General features: G+C 38.5%; 11 non-coding genes across 11 annotated transcripts; all 11 read right to left on the bottom strand.

Annotated features, from left to right (window-relative positions):
* Positions 1–2,241: 2,241 nt before the first annotated feature.
* On the bottom strand, positions 2,242–2,457 carry LOC115193189 (small nucleolar RNA U3). Its single transcript, XR_003878145.1, has one exon. It is a non-coding gene; the product is annotated as a small nucleolar RNA U3 (small nucleolar RNA).
* A 796-nt stretch (positions 2,458–3,253) lies between these two features.
* LOC115193161 (small nucleolar RNA U3) lies at positions 3,254–3,469 on the bottom strand. Its single transcript, XR_003878119.1, has one exon. It is a non-coding gene; the product is annotated as a small nucleolar RNA U3 (small nucleolar RNA).
* Positions 3,470–4,265: 796 nt separating this feature from the next.
* On the bottom strand, positions 4,266–4,481 carry LOC115193187 (small nucleolar RNA U3). Its single transcript, XR_003878143.1, has one exon. It is a non-coding gene; the product is annotated as a small nucleolar RNA U3 (small nucleolar RNA).
* A 795-nt stretch (positions 4,482–5,276) lies between these two features.
* LOC115193169 (small nucleolar RNA U3) lies at positions 5,277–5,492 on the bottom strand. The gene has a single exon (XR_003878127.1). It is a non-coding gene; the product is annotated as a small nucleolar RNA U3 (small nucleolar RNA).
* Positions 5,493–6,288: 796 nt separating this feature from the next.
* Positions 6,289–6,504, bottom strand: LOC115193190 (small nucleolar RNA U3). Its single transcript, XR_003878146.1, has one exon. It is a non-coding gene; the product is annotated as a small nucleolar RNA U3 (small nucleolar RNA).
* Positions 6,505–7,300: 796 nt separating this feature from the next.
* LOC115193094 (small nucleolar RNA U3) lies at positions 7,301–7,516 on the bottom strand. The gene has a single exon (XR_003878060.1). It is a non-coding gene; the product is annotated as a small nucleolar RNA U3 (small nucleolar RNA).
* Positions 7,517–8,312: 796 nt separating this feature from the next.
* On the bottom strand, positions 8,313–8,528 carry LOC115193102 (small nucleolar RNA U3). Its single transcript, XR_003878068.1, has one exon. It is a non-coding gene; the product is annotated as a small nucleolar RNA U3 (small nucleolar RNA).
* A 796-nt stretch (positions 8,529–9,324) lies between these two features.
* On the bottom strand, positions 9,325–9,540 carry LOC115193171 (small nucleolar RNA U3). The gene has a single exon (XR_003878128.1). It is a non-coding gene; the product is annotated as a small nucleolar RNA U3 (small nucleolar RNA).
* Positions 9,541–10,336: 796 nt separating this feature from the next.
* Positions 10,337–10,552, bottom strand: LOC115193180 (small nucleolar RNA U3). Its single transcript, XR_003878137.1, has one exon. It is a non-coding gene; the product is annotated as a small nucleolar RNA U3 (small nucleolar RNA).
* A 795-nt stretch (positions 10,553–11,347) lies between these two features.
* On the bottom strand, positions 11,348–11,563 carry LOC115193165 (small nucleolar RNA U3). Its single transcript, XR_003878123.1, has one exon. It is a non-coding gene; the product is annotated as a small nucleolar RNA U3 (small nucleolar RNA).
* Positions 11,564–12,358: 795 nt separating this feature from the next.
* On the bottom strand, positions 12,359–12,575 carry LOC115193101 (small nucleolar RNA U3). The gene has a single exon (XR_003878067.1). It is a non-coding gene; the product is annotated as a small nucleolar RNA U3 (small nucleolar RNA).
* Between the last annotated feature and the right edge of the window lie 367 nt (positions 12,576–12,942).

Genomic DNA, 12,942 nt, shown 5'->3' with positions numbered 1-12,942 from the left:
TTCTCCAAAGCTTTTATTAACTATCATTCTTTAAATCTTTTTTCTTTGTTTCATAATATAGTTTATTTTTCTTTTTATTCAGTTTAGTCACATGATTTCTAAATTTGCAGTATGTTTGCCAATCTGTTGTGCAGCCAGACTTATATCCCATTCTTTTACCTCATCCCTCTCAACCATACCATTTTTTAATTCCTCAACAATCCATGGGGATTTCATCGCTTTTACAGTCATTTTCTTAATTGGTGCATGCTTATTAGTAACTGGAATAAGACATTTCATAAATATGTCAAGTGCAGTGTCTGGTTGCTCCTCATTACACACCACAGACCAACAAATATTATTTACATCAACAACATAGCAATCACTACACAACTTATTGTATGACCTCTTATACAGTATATTAGGCCCAGCCTTTGGAACTTTGGTTTTCCTAAATATGGCTACTATGTTGTGATCACTACATCCAATGGATTTGGATACTGCTTTAAAGCAAATTTCTGCAGCATTGGTAAAGGTGTGATCAATAAAAATGTTGATGATTTAATTCCTGTAACTACCCTGGTACAGTAGGTTGACTGATAACCTGAACCAAGGTTGCAGGCACTAGTTACAGTTTGAAGCTATTTCTTGAGTGGGAAGCTTTATGAAAGCAACTCCATATTAAATCCCCCAGAAAATATACCTCTCTGTCAATATCACATACATTATCAAGCATTTCACACATGTTATCCAGATACTGACTGTTAGCACTTGGTGATCTATAGCCGCTTCCCACAAGAATGGGCTTTAGGTGAGGAAGATGAACTTGTAGCAATATTACTTCAACAGTATTTAACATGAGAACCGTTTTAAGATTTACAGGAATGTGGCTCTGAATATAAATGGCAACAGTTCCACCATTGGCATTTCTGTAGATGTTATAACCATGTGTTTCTACCACTGAATCATCAAAGGTATTATCTAAGTGATTTTCAGAAATTATGAATGTCATCTGTTACTAGCAAGTTATTGATGTCATGAACTTTGTTTCTTAAGCTACATATGTTAATGTGGGCTATTTTCAGCACTTTTCTGAGATGTTTATTTTTTCTTTACCTTTATTGAACTAGGCAAGTCAGTTAAGAACAAATTCTTATTTTCAATGACGGCCTAGGAATAGTGGGTTTACTGCCTTCTTCAGGGGCAGAACGAATGATTAGTACCTTGTCAGCTCGGGGAATCAATCTTGCAACCTTTCGGTTACTAGTCCAACGCTCTAACCACTAGGCTACGCTGCCGCCCCAATGTTTGATTCTTTTCATTGGTTTACTGGGAAGCCTAGCAGAAGTAGACATGCTGTTCCAAATTATGTTAGTGCAGGGTGAGCTTCACACCGCCTCAGGGCTAACAGTATAACTCTGGTTCATATGCACATAATTACAGCATACAATAACTGTAGAATCAGCAGAGGCATTCAGGGCAGTTAGAGCGACATAAATTAGGTCACTCACATTGGGTATTCCAATATCCCCGGGATAATGTACACTTGCTGAAGCATTACGACAACTCTGCGACACAACAGTAGGGATTAACTGATCTAATCTAGCTTTGGGTCATTGATAAGTCATTGTGTCAACGCAGTAAATAACGAATAAAATTATCCCTGAAAGTTTTGTCTTCATTCATGTTCATTGAAGAACAATTCTACCCCTTTTAAACATTGTCTGTTTTAGCTATAGACGTATGGGTTGTACCATCAGATCTGTCTTTGTCTTCCGCATCCAGTGGTACCAAGAGTTAGTCTGTGTGATTAACGGGGACTGAGATAGAGCTGTGTTTGTGAGACAAAGACGGATCCCGAAGGGGCCCAGGTCCGGGTCTTTTTTTACAAAAACATCTGTAGAGTCAGAATGGTTTGAATTACAAACCCCTAAAAGCTATCTATGAAAAGCTGAGACTCTAACGAATATGCACATGTAACATGTTTTACTCTATGACGCTCACAAGCTACACAAGAGTTGTTAGAAGGTATTGGGTTATTCTATGTAGAAAATCAAAGGAAGGTCATAGGTTGTCCTGAAAGGAAAATGGTAAAACACCTCATTATGAAGTTAAATATAAGGGCTGGACATGGAGATAAAAGAAAGTCAGATTACTGAAAAGATTTTTGCTGGGGTATCAGGACTGATTCAAAAGAATTTATTTTATTAACAATAAGAATTTGGGAGACATTTCAGTACTTTTTATTGTACATGGTTAACATCCACTCAGAACATATTCCCTTCATCCATGTTCATTGAAGAACAAGGAAAGATCATCAAAGGTGGAAGAAAATTGAGCAAAGTCATTTCTAGCCACCAGATTCATGCTCTGAATGGGAATATCTTGAATCATCATCATGGATAGCGAGACCTACCACTTCAGACACACATTTCTCAAGTAAAGAACTATAGAAATGATCCCTGGAAGTATAGTCTTGGTGTATAAGTAGTTGTGATCAAGGTGGAGCATCTTGAAAAGAGCATTTGCACCAGCGGTTTGTGTTGCATTCTCAGCATCAACAGTTGTTGCGATCAAATTATGTTAATTATGGAGAATTGCTAGGTTCCACAAATGAGAAAGATGGTCAGTGATGCTGGTTGCCAACAGGTAAAATATGACCTAATGTTGGTGGACATCCATCCATATTTCAAAGCAAGTTATTTTTGTGGAATTCTACCCCCTTTTAAACATTGTCTGTTTTAGCTATAGACGTATGGGTTGTACCATCAGATCTGTCTTAGTCTTCCGCATCCAGTGGTACCAAGAGTTAGTCTGTGTGATTAACGGGGGCTGAGATAGAGCGGTGTTTGTGAGACAAAGACGTATCTCAAAGGGGCCCAGGTCAGGGTCTTTTTTTACAAAAACATCTGTAGAGTCAGAATGGTTTGAATTACAAACCCCTAAAAGCTATCTATGAAAAGCTGAGACACTAACTAATATGCACATGTAACATGTTTTGCTCTATGATGCTCACAGGCTACACAAGAGTTGTTAGAAGGTATGGCGTTATTCTATGTAGAAGGTCAAAGAAAGGTCAAAGGTTGTCCTGAAAGGAAAATGGTAAAACACCTCATTGTGAAGCTAAATATGAGGGCTGGACATGGAGATTAAAGAAAGTCAGATTACTGAAAAGATTTTTGCTGCGGTATCCGGACTGATTCAATAGGATTTATTTTATTAACGATAAGGTTTTGGGAGACATTTCAGTTGATTTTATTGTACATGGCGAACATCCACTCAGAACATATTCCCTTCATCCATGTTCATTGAAGAACAAGGAAAGATCATCAAAGGTGGAAGAAAAATGAGCAAAGTCATTTCTAGCCACCAGATTCATGCTCTGAACGGGAATATCTTGAATCGTCATCATGGATAGCGAAACCTATCACTTTAGACACACATTTCTCAAGTAACAAACTATAGAAATGACCCCTGAAAGTATAGTCTTGATGTATAAGTAGTTGTGATCAAGGTGGAGCATCTTGAAAAGAGCATTTGCACCAGCGGGTTGTGTTGCATTCTCAGCATCAACAGTTGTTGCAATCAAATTATGTTAATTATGGAGAATTGCTAGGTTCCACAAATGAGAAAGATGGTCAGCGATGCTGGTTGCCAACAGGTAAAATATGACCTAATGTTGGTGGACATCCATCCATATTTCAAAGCAAGTTATTTTTGTGGAATTCTACCCCCTTTTAAACATTGTCTGTTTTAGCTATAGACGTATGGGTTGTACCATCAGATCTGTCTTTGTCTTCCGCATCCAGTGGTATCAAGAGTTAGTCTGTGTGATTAACGGGGGCTGAGATAGAGCTGTGTTTGTGAGACAAAGACGGATCCCTAAGGGGCCCAGGTCCGGGTCTTTTTTTACAAAAACATCTGTAGAGTCAGAATGGTTTGAATTACAAACCCCTAAAAGCTATCTATGAAAAGCTGAGACTCTAACGAACATGCACATGTGACATGATTTGCTCTATGACGCTCACAAGCTACACAAGAGTTATTAGAAGGCATGGCGTTATTCTATGTAGAAGATCAAAGAAAGGTCAAAGGTTGTCCTGAAAGGAAAATGGTAAAACACCTCATTGTGAAGCTAAATATAAAGGCTGGACATGGAGATAAAAGAAAGTCAGATTACTTAAAAGATTTTTGCTGGGGTATCAGGACTGATTCAAAAGATTTTTTTTTATTAACGATAAGTATTTGGGGGACATTTCAGTACTTTTTATTGTACATGGTTAACATCCACTCAGAACATATTCCCTTCATCCATGTTCATTGAAGAACAAGGAAAGATCATCAAAGGTAGAAGAAAAATGAGCAAAGTCATTTCTAGCCACCAGATTCATGCTCTGAACAGGAATATCTTGAATCGTCATCATGGATAGCAAGACCTACCACTTCAGACACACATTTCTCAAGTAACAAACTATAGAAATGACCCCTGAAAGTATAGTCTTGATGTATAAGTAGTTGTGATCAAGGTGGAGCATCTTGAAAAGAGCATTTGCACCAGCGGTTTGTGTTGCATTCTCAGCATCAACAGTTGTTGCAATCAAATTATGTTAATTATGGGGAATTGCTAGGTTCCACAAATGAGAAAGATGGTCAGCGATGCTGGTTGCCAACAGGTAAAATATGACCTAATGTTGGTGGACATCCATCCATATTTCAAAGCAAGTTATTTTTGTGGAATTCTACCCCCTTTTAAACATTGCCTGTTTTAGCTATAGACGTATGGGTTGTACCATCAGATCTGTCTTAGTCTTCCGCATCCAGTGGTACCAAGAGTTAGTCTGTGTGATTAACGGGGACTGAGATAGAGCTGTGTTTGTGAGACAAAGACGGATCCCGAAGGGGCCCAGGTCAGGGTCTTTTTTTACAAAAACATCTGTAGAGTCAGAATGGTTTGAATTACAAACCCCTAAAAGCTATCTATGAAAAGCTGAGACACTAACTAATATGCACATGTAACATGTTTTGCTCTATGATGCTCACAGGCTACACAAGAGTTGTTAGAAGGTATGGCGTTATTCTATGTAGAAGGTCAAAGAAAGGTCAAAGGTTGTCCTGAAAGGAAAATGGTAAAACACCTCATTGTGAAGCTAAATATGAGGGCTGGACATGGAGATTAAAGAAAGTCAGATTACTGAAAAGATTTTTGCTGGGGTATCAGGACTGATTCTATAGAATTTATTTTATTAACGAAAAGTATTTGGGAGACATTTCAGTACTTTTATTGTACATGGTTAACATCCACTCAGAACATATTCCCTTCATCCATGTTCATTGAAGAACAAGGAAAGATCATCAAAGGTGGAAGAAAAATGAGCAAAGTCACTTCTAGCCACCAGATTCATGCTCTGAACGGGAATATCTTGAATCGTCATCATGGATAGCGAGACCTACCACTTTAGACAGACATTTCTCAAGTAACAAACTATAGAAATGACCCCTGAAAGTATAGTCTTGATGTATAAGTAGTTGTGATCAAGGTGGAGCATCTTGAAAAGAGCATTTGCACCAGCGGGTTGTGTTGCATTCTCAGCATCAACAGTTGTTGCAATCAAATTGTGTTAATTATGGAGAATTGCTAGGTTCCACAAATGAGAAAGATGGTCAGCGATGCTGGTTGCCAACAGGTAAAATATGACCTAATGTTGGTGGACATCCATCCATATTTCAAAGCAAGTTATTTTTGTGGAATTCTACCCCCTTTTAAACATTGTCTGTTTTAGCTATAGACGTATGGGTTGTACCATCAGATCTGTCTTTGTCTTCCGCATCCAGTGGTATCAAGAGTTAGTCTGTGTGATTAACGGGGGCTGAGATAGAGCTGTGTTTGTGAGACAAAGACGGATCCCGAAGGGGCCCAGGTCCGGGTCTTTTTTTACAAAAACATCTGTAGAGTCAGAATGGTTTGAATTACAAACCCCTAAAAGCTATCTATGAAAAGCTGAGACTCTAACGAACATGCACATGTGACATGATTTGCTCTATGACGCTCACAAGCTACACAAGAGTTATTAGAAGGCATGGCGTTATTCTATGTAGAAGATCAAAGAAAGGTCAAAGGTTGTCCTGAAAGGAAAATGGTAAAACACCTCATTGTGAAGCTAAATATAAAGGCTGGACATGGAGATAAAAGAAAGTCAGATTACTTAAAAGATTTTTGCTGGGGTATCAGGACTGATTCAAAAGATTTTTTTTTATTAACGATAAGTATTTGGGGGACATTTCAGTACTTTTTATTGTACATGGTTAACATCCACTCAGAACATATTTCCTTCATCCATGTTCATTGAAGAACAAGGAAAGATCATCAAAGGTAGAAGAAAAATGAGCAAAGTCATTTCTAGCCACCAGATTCATGCTCTGAACAGGAATATCTTGAATCGTCATCATGGATAGCGAGACCTACCACTTCAGACACACATTTCTCAAGTAACAAACTATAGAAATGACCCCTGAAAGTATAGTCTTGATGTATAAGTAGTTGTGATCAAGGTGGAGCATCTTGAAAAGAGCATTTGCACCAGCGGTTTGTGTTGCATTCTCAGCATCAACAGTTGTTGCAATCAAATTATGTTAATTATGGGGAATTGCTAGGTTCCACAAATGAGAAAGATGGTCAGCGATGCTGGTTGCCAACAGGTAAAATATGACCTAATGTTGGTGGACATCCATCCATATTTCAAAGCAAGTTATTTTTGTGGAATTCTACCCCCTTTTAAACATTGCCTGTTTTAGCTATAGACGTATGGGTTGTACCATCAGATCTGTCTTAGTCTTCCGCATCCAGTGGTACCAAGAGTTAGTCTGTGTGATTAATGGGGACTGAGATAGAGCTGTGTTTGTGAGACAAAGACGGATCCCGAAGGGGCCCAGGTCAGGGTCTTTTTTTACAAAAACATCTGTAGAGTCAGAATGGTTTGAATTACAAACCCCTAAAAGCTATCTATGAAAAGCTGAGACACTAACTAATATGCACATGTAACATGTTTTGCTCTATGATGCTCACAGGCTACACAAGAGTTGTTAGAAGGTATGGCGTTATTCTATGTAGAAGGTCAAAGAAAGGTCAAAGGTTGTCCTGAAAGGAAAATGGTAAAACACCTCATTGTGAAGCTAAATATGAGGGCTGGACATGGAGATTAAAGAAAGTCAGATTACTGAAAAGATTTTTGCTGGGGTATCAGGACTGATTCAATAGAATTTATTTTATTAACGATAAGTATTTCGGAGACATTTCAGTACTTTTTATTGTACATGGTTAACATCCACTCAGAACATATTCCCTTCATCCATGTTCATTGAAGAACAAGGAAAGATCATCAAAGGTGGAAGAAAAATGAGCAAAGTCATTTCAAGCCACCAGATTCATGCTCTGAACGGGAATATTTTGAGTCGTCGTCATGGATAGCGAGACCTACCACTTCAGACACACATTTATCAAGTAACGAACTATAGAAATGATCCCTGAAAGTATAGTCTTGCTGTATAAGTAGTTGTGATCAAGGTGGAGCAACTTGAAAAGAGCATTTGCACCAGCGGTTTGTGTTGCATTCTCAGCATCAACAGTTGTTGCAATCAAATTATGTTAATTATGGGGAATTGCTAGGTTCCACAAATGAGAAAGATGGTCAGCGATGCTGGTTGCCAACAGGTAAAATATGACCTAGTGTTGGTGGACATCCATCCATATTTCAAAGCAAGTTATTTTTGTGGAATTCTACCCCCTTTTAAACATTGTCTGTTTTAGCTATAGACGTATGGGTTGTACCATCAGATCTGTCTTTGTCTTCCGCATCCAGTGGTATCAAGAGTTAGTCTGTGTGATTAACGGGGGCTGAGATAGAGCTGTGTTTGTGAGACAAAGACGGATCCCGAAGGGGCCCAGTTCCAGGTCTTTTTTTACAAAAACATCTGTAGAGTCAGAATGGTTTGAATTACAAACCCCTAAAAGCTATCTATGAAAAGCTGAGACACTAACGAATATGCACATGTAACATGTTTTGCTCTATGATGCTCACAAGCTACACAAGAGTTATTAGAAGGCATGGCGTTATTCTATGTAGAAGATCAAAGAAAGGTCAAAGGTTGTCCTGAAAGGAAAATGGTAAAACACCTCATTGTGAAGCTAAATATAAAGGCTGGACATGGAGATAAAAGAAAGTCAGATTACTGAAAAGATTTTTGCTGGGGTATCAGGACTGATTCAATAGAATTTATTTTATTAACGATAAGTATTTCGGAGACATTTCAGTACTTTTTATTGTACATGGTTAACATCCACTCAGAACATATTCCCTTCATCCATGTTCATTGAAGAACAAGGAAAGATCATCAAAGGTGGAAGAAAAATGAGCAAAGTCATTTCAAGCCACCAGATTCATGCTCTGAACGGGAATATCTTGAATCGTCATCATGGATAGCGAGACCTACCACTTTAGAGACACATTTCTCAAGTAACAAACTATAAATATTACCCCTGAAACTATAGTCTTGATGTATAAGTAGTTGTGATCAAGGTGGAGCATCTTGAAAAGAGCATTTGCACCAGCGGTTTGTGTTGCATTCTCAGCATCAACAGTTGTTGCAATCAAATTATGTTAATTATGGGGAATTGCTAGGTTCCACAAATGAGAAAGATGGTCAGCGATGCTGGTTGCCAACAGGTAAAGTATGACCTAATGTTGGTGGACATCCATCCATATTTCAAAGCAAGTTATTTTTGTGGAATTCTACCCCCTTTTAAACATTGTCTGTTTTAGCTATAGACGTATGGGTTGTACCATCAGATCTGTCTTTGTCTTCCGCATCCAGTGGTATCAAGAGTTAGTCTGTGTGATTAACGGGGGCTGAGATAGAGCTGTGTTTGTGAGACAAAGACGGATCCCGAAGGGGCCCAGGTCCGGGTCGTTTTTTACAAAAACATCTGTAGAGTCAGAATGGTTTGAATTACAAACCCCTAAAAGCTATCTATGAAAAGCTGAGACACTAACGAATATGCACATGTAACATGTTTTGCTCTATGATGCTCACAAGCTACACAAGAGTTGATAGAGGGTATGGTGTTATTCTATGTAGAAGATCAAAGAAAGGTCAAAGGTTGTCCTGAAAGGAAAATGGTAAAACACCTCATTGTGAAGCTAAATATAAGGGCTGGACATGGAGATAAAAGAAAGTCAGATAACTGAAAAGATTTTTGCTGGGGTATCAGGACTGATTCAATAGAATTTATTTTATTAACGATAAGTATTTCGGAGACTTTTCAGTACTTTTTATTGTACATGGTTAACATCCACTCAGAACATATTCCCTTCATCCATGTTCATTGAAGAACAAGGAAAGATCATCAAAGGTGGAAGAAAAATGAGCAAAGTCATTTCAAGCCACCAGATTCATGCTCTGAACGGGAATATCTTGAATCGTCATCATGGATAGCGAGACCTACCACTTTAGACAGACATTTCTCAAGTAACAAACTATAGAAATGAACCCTGAAAGTATAGTCTTGATGTATAAGTAGTTGTGATCAAGGTGGAGCATCTTGAGAAGAGCATTTGCACCAGCGGTTTGTGTTGCATTCTCAGCATCAACAGTTGTTGCAATCAAATTATGTTAATTATGGGGAATTGCTAGGTTCCACAAATGAGAAAGATGGTCAGCGATGCTGGTTGCCAACAGGTAAAATATGACCTAATGTCGGTGGACATCCATCCATATTTCAAAGCAAGTTATTTTTGTGGAATTCTACCCCCTTTTAAACATTGTCTGTTTTAGCTATAGACGTATGGGTTGTACCATCAGATCTGTCTTTGTCGTCCGCATCCAGTGGTATCAAGAGTTAGTCTGTGTGATTAACGGGGGCTGAGATAGAGCTGTGTTTGTGAGACAAAGACGGATCCCGAAGGGGCCCAGGTCCGGGTCTTTTTTTACAAAAACATCTGTAGAGTCAGAATGGTTTGAATTACAAACCCCTAAAAGCTATCTATGAAAAGCTGAGACTCTAACGAACATGCACATGTGACATGATTTGCTCTATGACGCTCACAAGCTACACAAGAGTTGTTAGATGGTATGGCGTTATTCTATGTAGACGATCAAAGAAAGGTCAAAGGTTGTCCTGAAAGGAAAATGGTAAAACACCTCATTGTGAAGCTAAATATAAAGGCTGGACATGGAGATAAAAGAAAGTCAGATTACTTAAAAGATTTTTGCTGGGGTATCAGGACTGATTCAAAAGATTTTTTTTTATTAACGATAAGTATTTGGGGGACATTTCAGTACTTTTTATTGTACATGGTTAACATCCACTCAGAACATATTCCCTTCATCCATGTTCATTGAAGAACAAGGAAAGATCATCAAAGGTAGAAGAAAAATGAGCAAAGTCATTTCTAGCCACCAGATTCATGCTCTGAACAGGAATATCTTGAATCGTCATCATGGATAGCGAGACCTACCACTTCAGACACACATTTCTCAAGTAACAAACTATAGAAATGACCCCTGAAAGTATAGTCTTGATGTATAAGTAGTTGTGATCAAGGTGGAGCATCTTGAAAAGAGCATTTGCACCAGCGGTTTGTGTTGCATTCTCAGCATCAACAGTTGTTGCAATCAAATTATGTTAATTATGGGGAATTGCTAGGTTCCACAAATGAGAAAGATGGTCAGCGATGCTGGTTGCCAACAGGTAAAATATGACCTAATGTTGGTGGACATCCATCCATATTTCAAAGCAAGTTATTTTTGTGGAATTCTACCCCCTTTTAAACATTGCCTGTTTTAGCTATAGACGTATGGGTTGTACCATCAGATCTGTCTTAGTCTTCCGCATCCAGTGGTACCAAGAGTTAGTCTGTGTGATTAACGGGGACTGAGATAGAGCTGTGTTTGTGAGACAAAGACGGATCCCGAAGGGGCCCAGGTCAGGGTCTTTTTTTACAAAAACATCTGTAGAGTCAGAATGGTTTGAATTACAAACCCCTAAAAGCTATCTATGAAAAGCTGAGACACTAACTAATATGCACATGTAACATGTTTTGCTCTATGATGCTCACAGGCTACACAAGAGTTGTTAGAAGGTATGGCGTTATTCTATGTAGAAGGTCAAAGAAAGGTCAAAGGTTGTCCTGAAAGGAAAATGGTAAAACACCTCATTGTGAAGCTAAATATGAGGGCTGGACATGGAGATTAAAGAAAGTCAGATTACTGAAAAGATTTTTGCTGGGGTATCAGGACTGATTCTATAGAATTTATTTTATTAACGAAAAGTATTTGGGAGACATTTCAGTACTTTTATTGTACATGGTTAACATCCACTCAGAACATATTCCCTTCATCCATGTTCTTTGAAGAACAAGGAAAGATCATCAAAGGTGGAAGAAAAATGAGCAAAGTCACTTCTAGCCACCAGATTCATGCTCTGAACGGGAATATCTTGAATCGTCATCATGGATAGCGAGACCTACCACTTTAGACAGACATTTCTCAAGTAACAAACTATAGAAATGACCCCTGAAAGTATAGTCTTGATGTATAAGTAGTTGTGATCAAGGTGGAGCATCTTGAAAAGAGCATTTGCACCAGCGGTTTGTGTTGCATTCTCAGCATCAACAGTTGTTGCAATCAAATTATGTTAATTATGGAGAATTGCTAGGTTCCACAAATGAGAAAGATGGTCAGCGATGCTGGTTGCCAACAGGTAAAATATGACCTAATGTTGGTGGACATCCATCCATATTTCAAAGCAAGTTATTTTTGTGGAATTCTACCCCCTTTTAAACATTGTCTGTTTTAGCTATAGACGTATGGGTTGTACCATCAGATCTGTCTTTGTCTTCCGCATCCAGTGGTATCAAGAGTTAGTCTGTGTGATTAACGGGGGCTGAGATAGAGCTGTGTTTGTGAGACAAAGACGGATCCCGAAGGGGCCCAGGTCCGGGTCTTTTTTTACAAAAACATCTGTAGAGTCAGAATGGTTTGAATTACAAACCCCTAAAAGCTATCTATGAAAAGCTGAGACTCTAACGAACATGCACATGTGACATGATTTGCTCTATGACGCTCACAAGCTACACAAGAGTTATTAGAAGGCATGGCGTTATTCTATGTAGAAGATCAAAGAAAGGTCAAAGGTTGTCCTGAAAGGAAAATGGTAAAACACCTCATTGTGAAGCTAAATATAAAGGCTGGACATGGAGATAAAGAAAGTCAGATTACTTAAAAGATTTTTGCTGGGGTATCAGGACTGATTCAAAAGATTTTTTTTTATTAACGATAAGTATTTGGGGGACATTTCAGTACTTTTTATTGTACATGGTTAACATCCACTCAGAACATATTCCCTTCATCCATGTTCATTGAAGAACAAGGAAAGATCATCAAAGGTGGAAGAAAAATGAGCAAAGTCATTTCTAGCCACCAGATTCATGCTCTGAACGGGAATATCTTGAATCGTCATCATGGATAGCGAGACCTACCACTTTAGACAGACATTTCTCAAGTAACAAACTATAAATATTACCCCTGAAACGTATAGTCTTGATGTATAAGTAGTTGTGATCAAGGTGGAGCATCTTGAAAAGAGCATTTGCACCAGCGGTTTGTGTTGCATTCTCAGCATCAACAGTTGTTGCAATCAAATTATGTTAATTATGGGGAATTGCTAGGTTCCACAAATGAGAAAGATGGTCAGCGATGCTGGTTGCCAACAGGTAAAATATGACCTAATGTTGGTGGACATCCATCCATATTTCAAAGCAAGTTATTTTTGTGGAATTCTACCCCCTTTTAAACATTGTCTGTTTTAGCTATAGACGTATGGGTTGTACCATCAGATCTGTCTTTGTCTTCCGCATCCAGTGGTATCAAGAGTTAGTCTGTGTGATTAACGGGGGCTGAGATAGAGCT

Source organism: Salmo trutta, chromosome 4 (assembly GCF_901001165.1).
Source record: "Salmo trutta chromosome 4, fSalTru1.1, whole genome shotgun sequence".
NCBI lineage: Eukaryota > Metazoa > Chordata > Actinopteri > Salmoniformes > Salmonidae > Salmo > Salmo trutta.
Note: the sequence above shows the minus strand (reverse complement) of the source record. Positions and strands in the feature narration are given on the sequence as shown.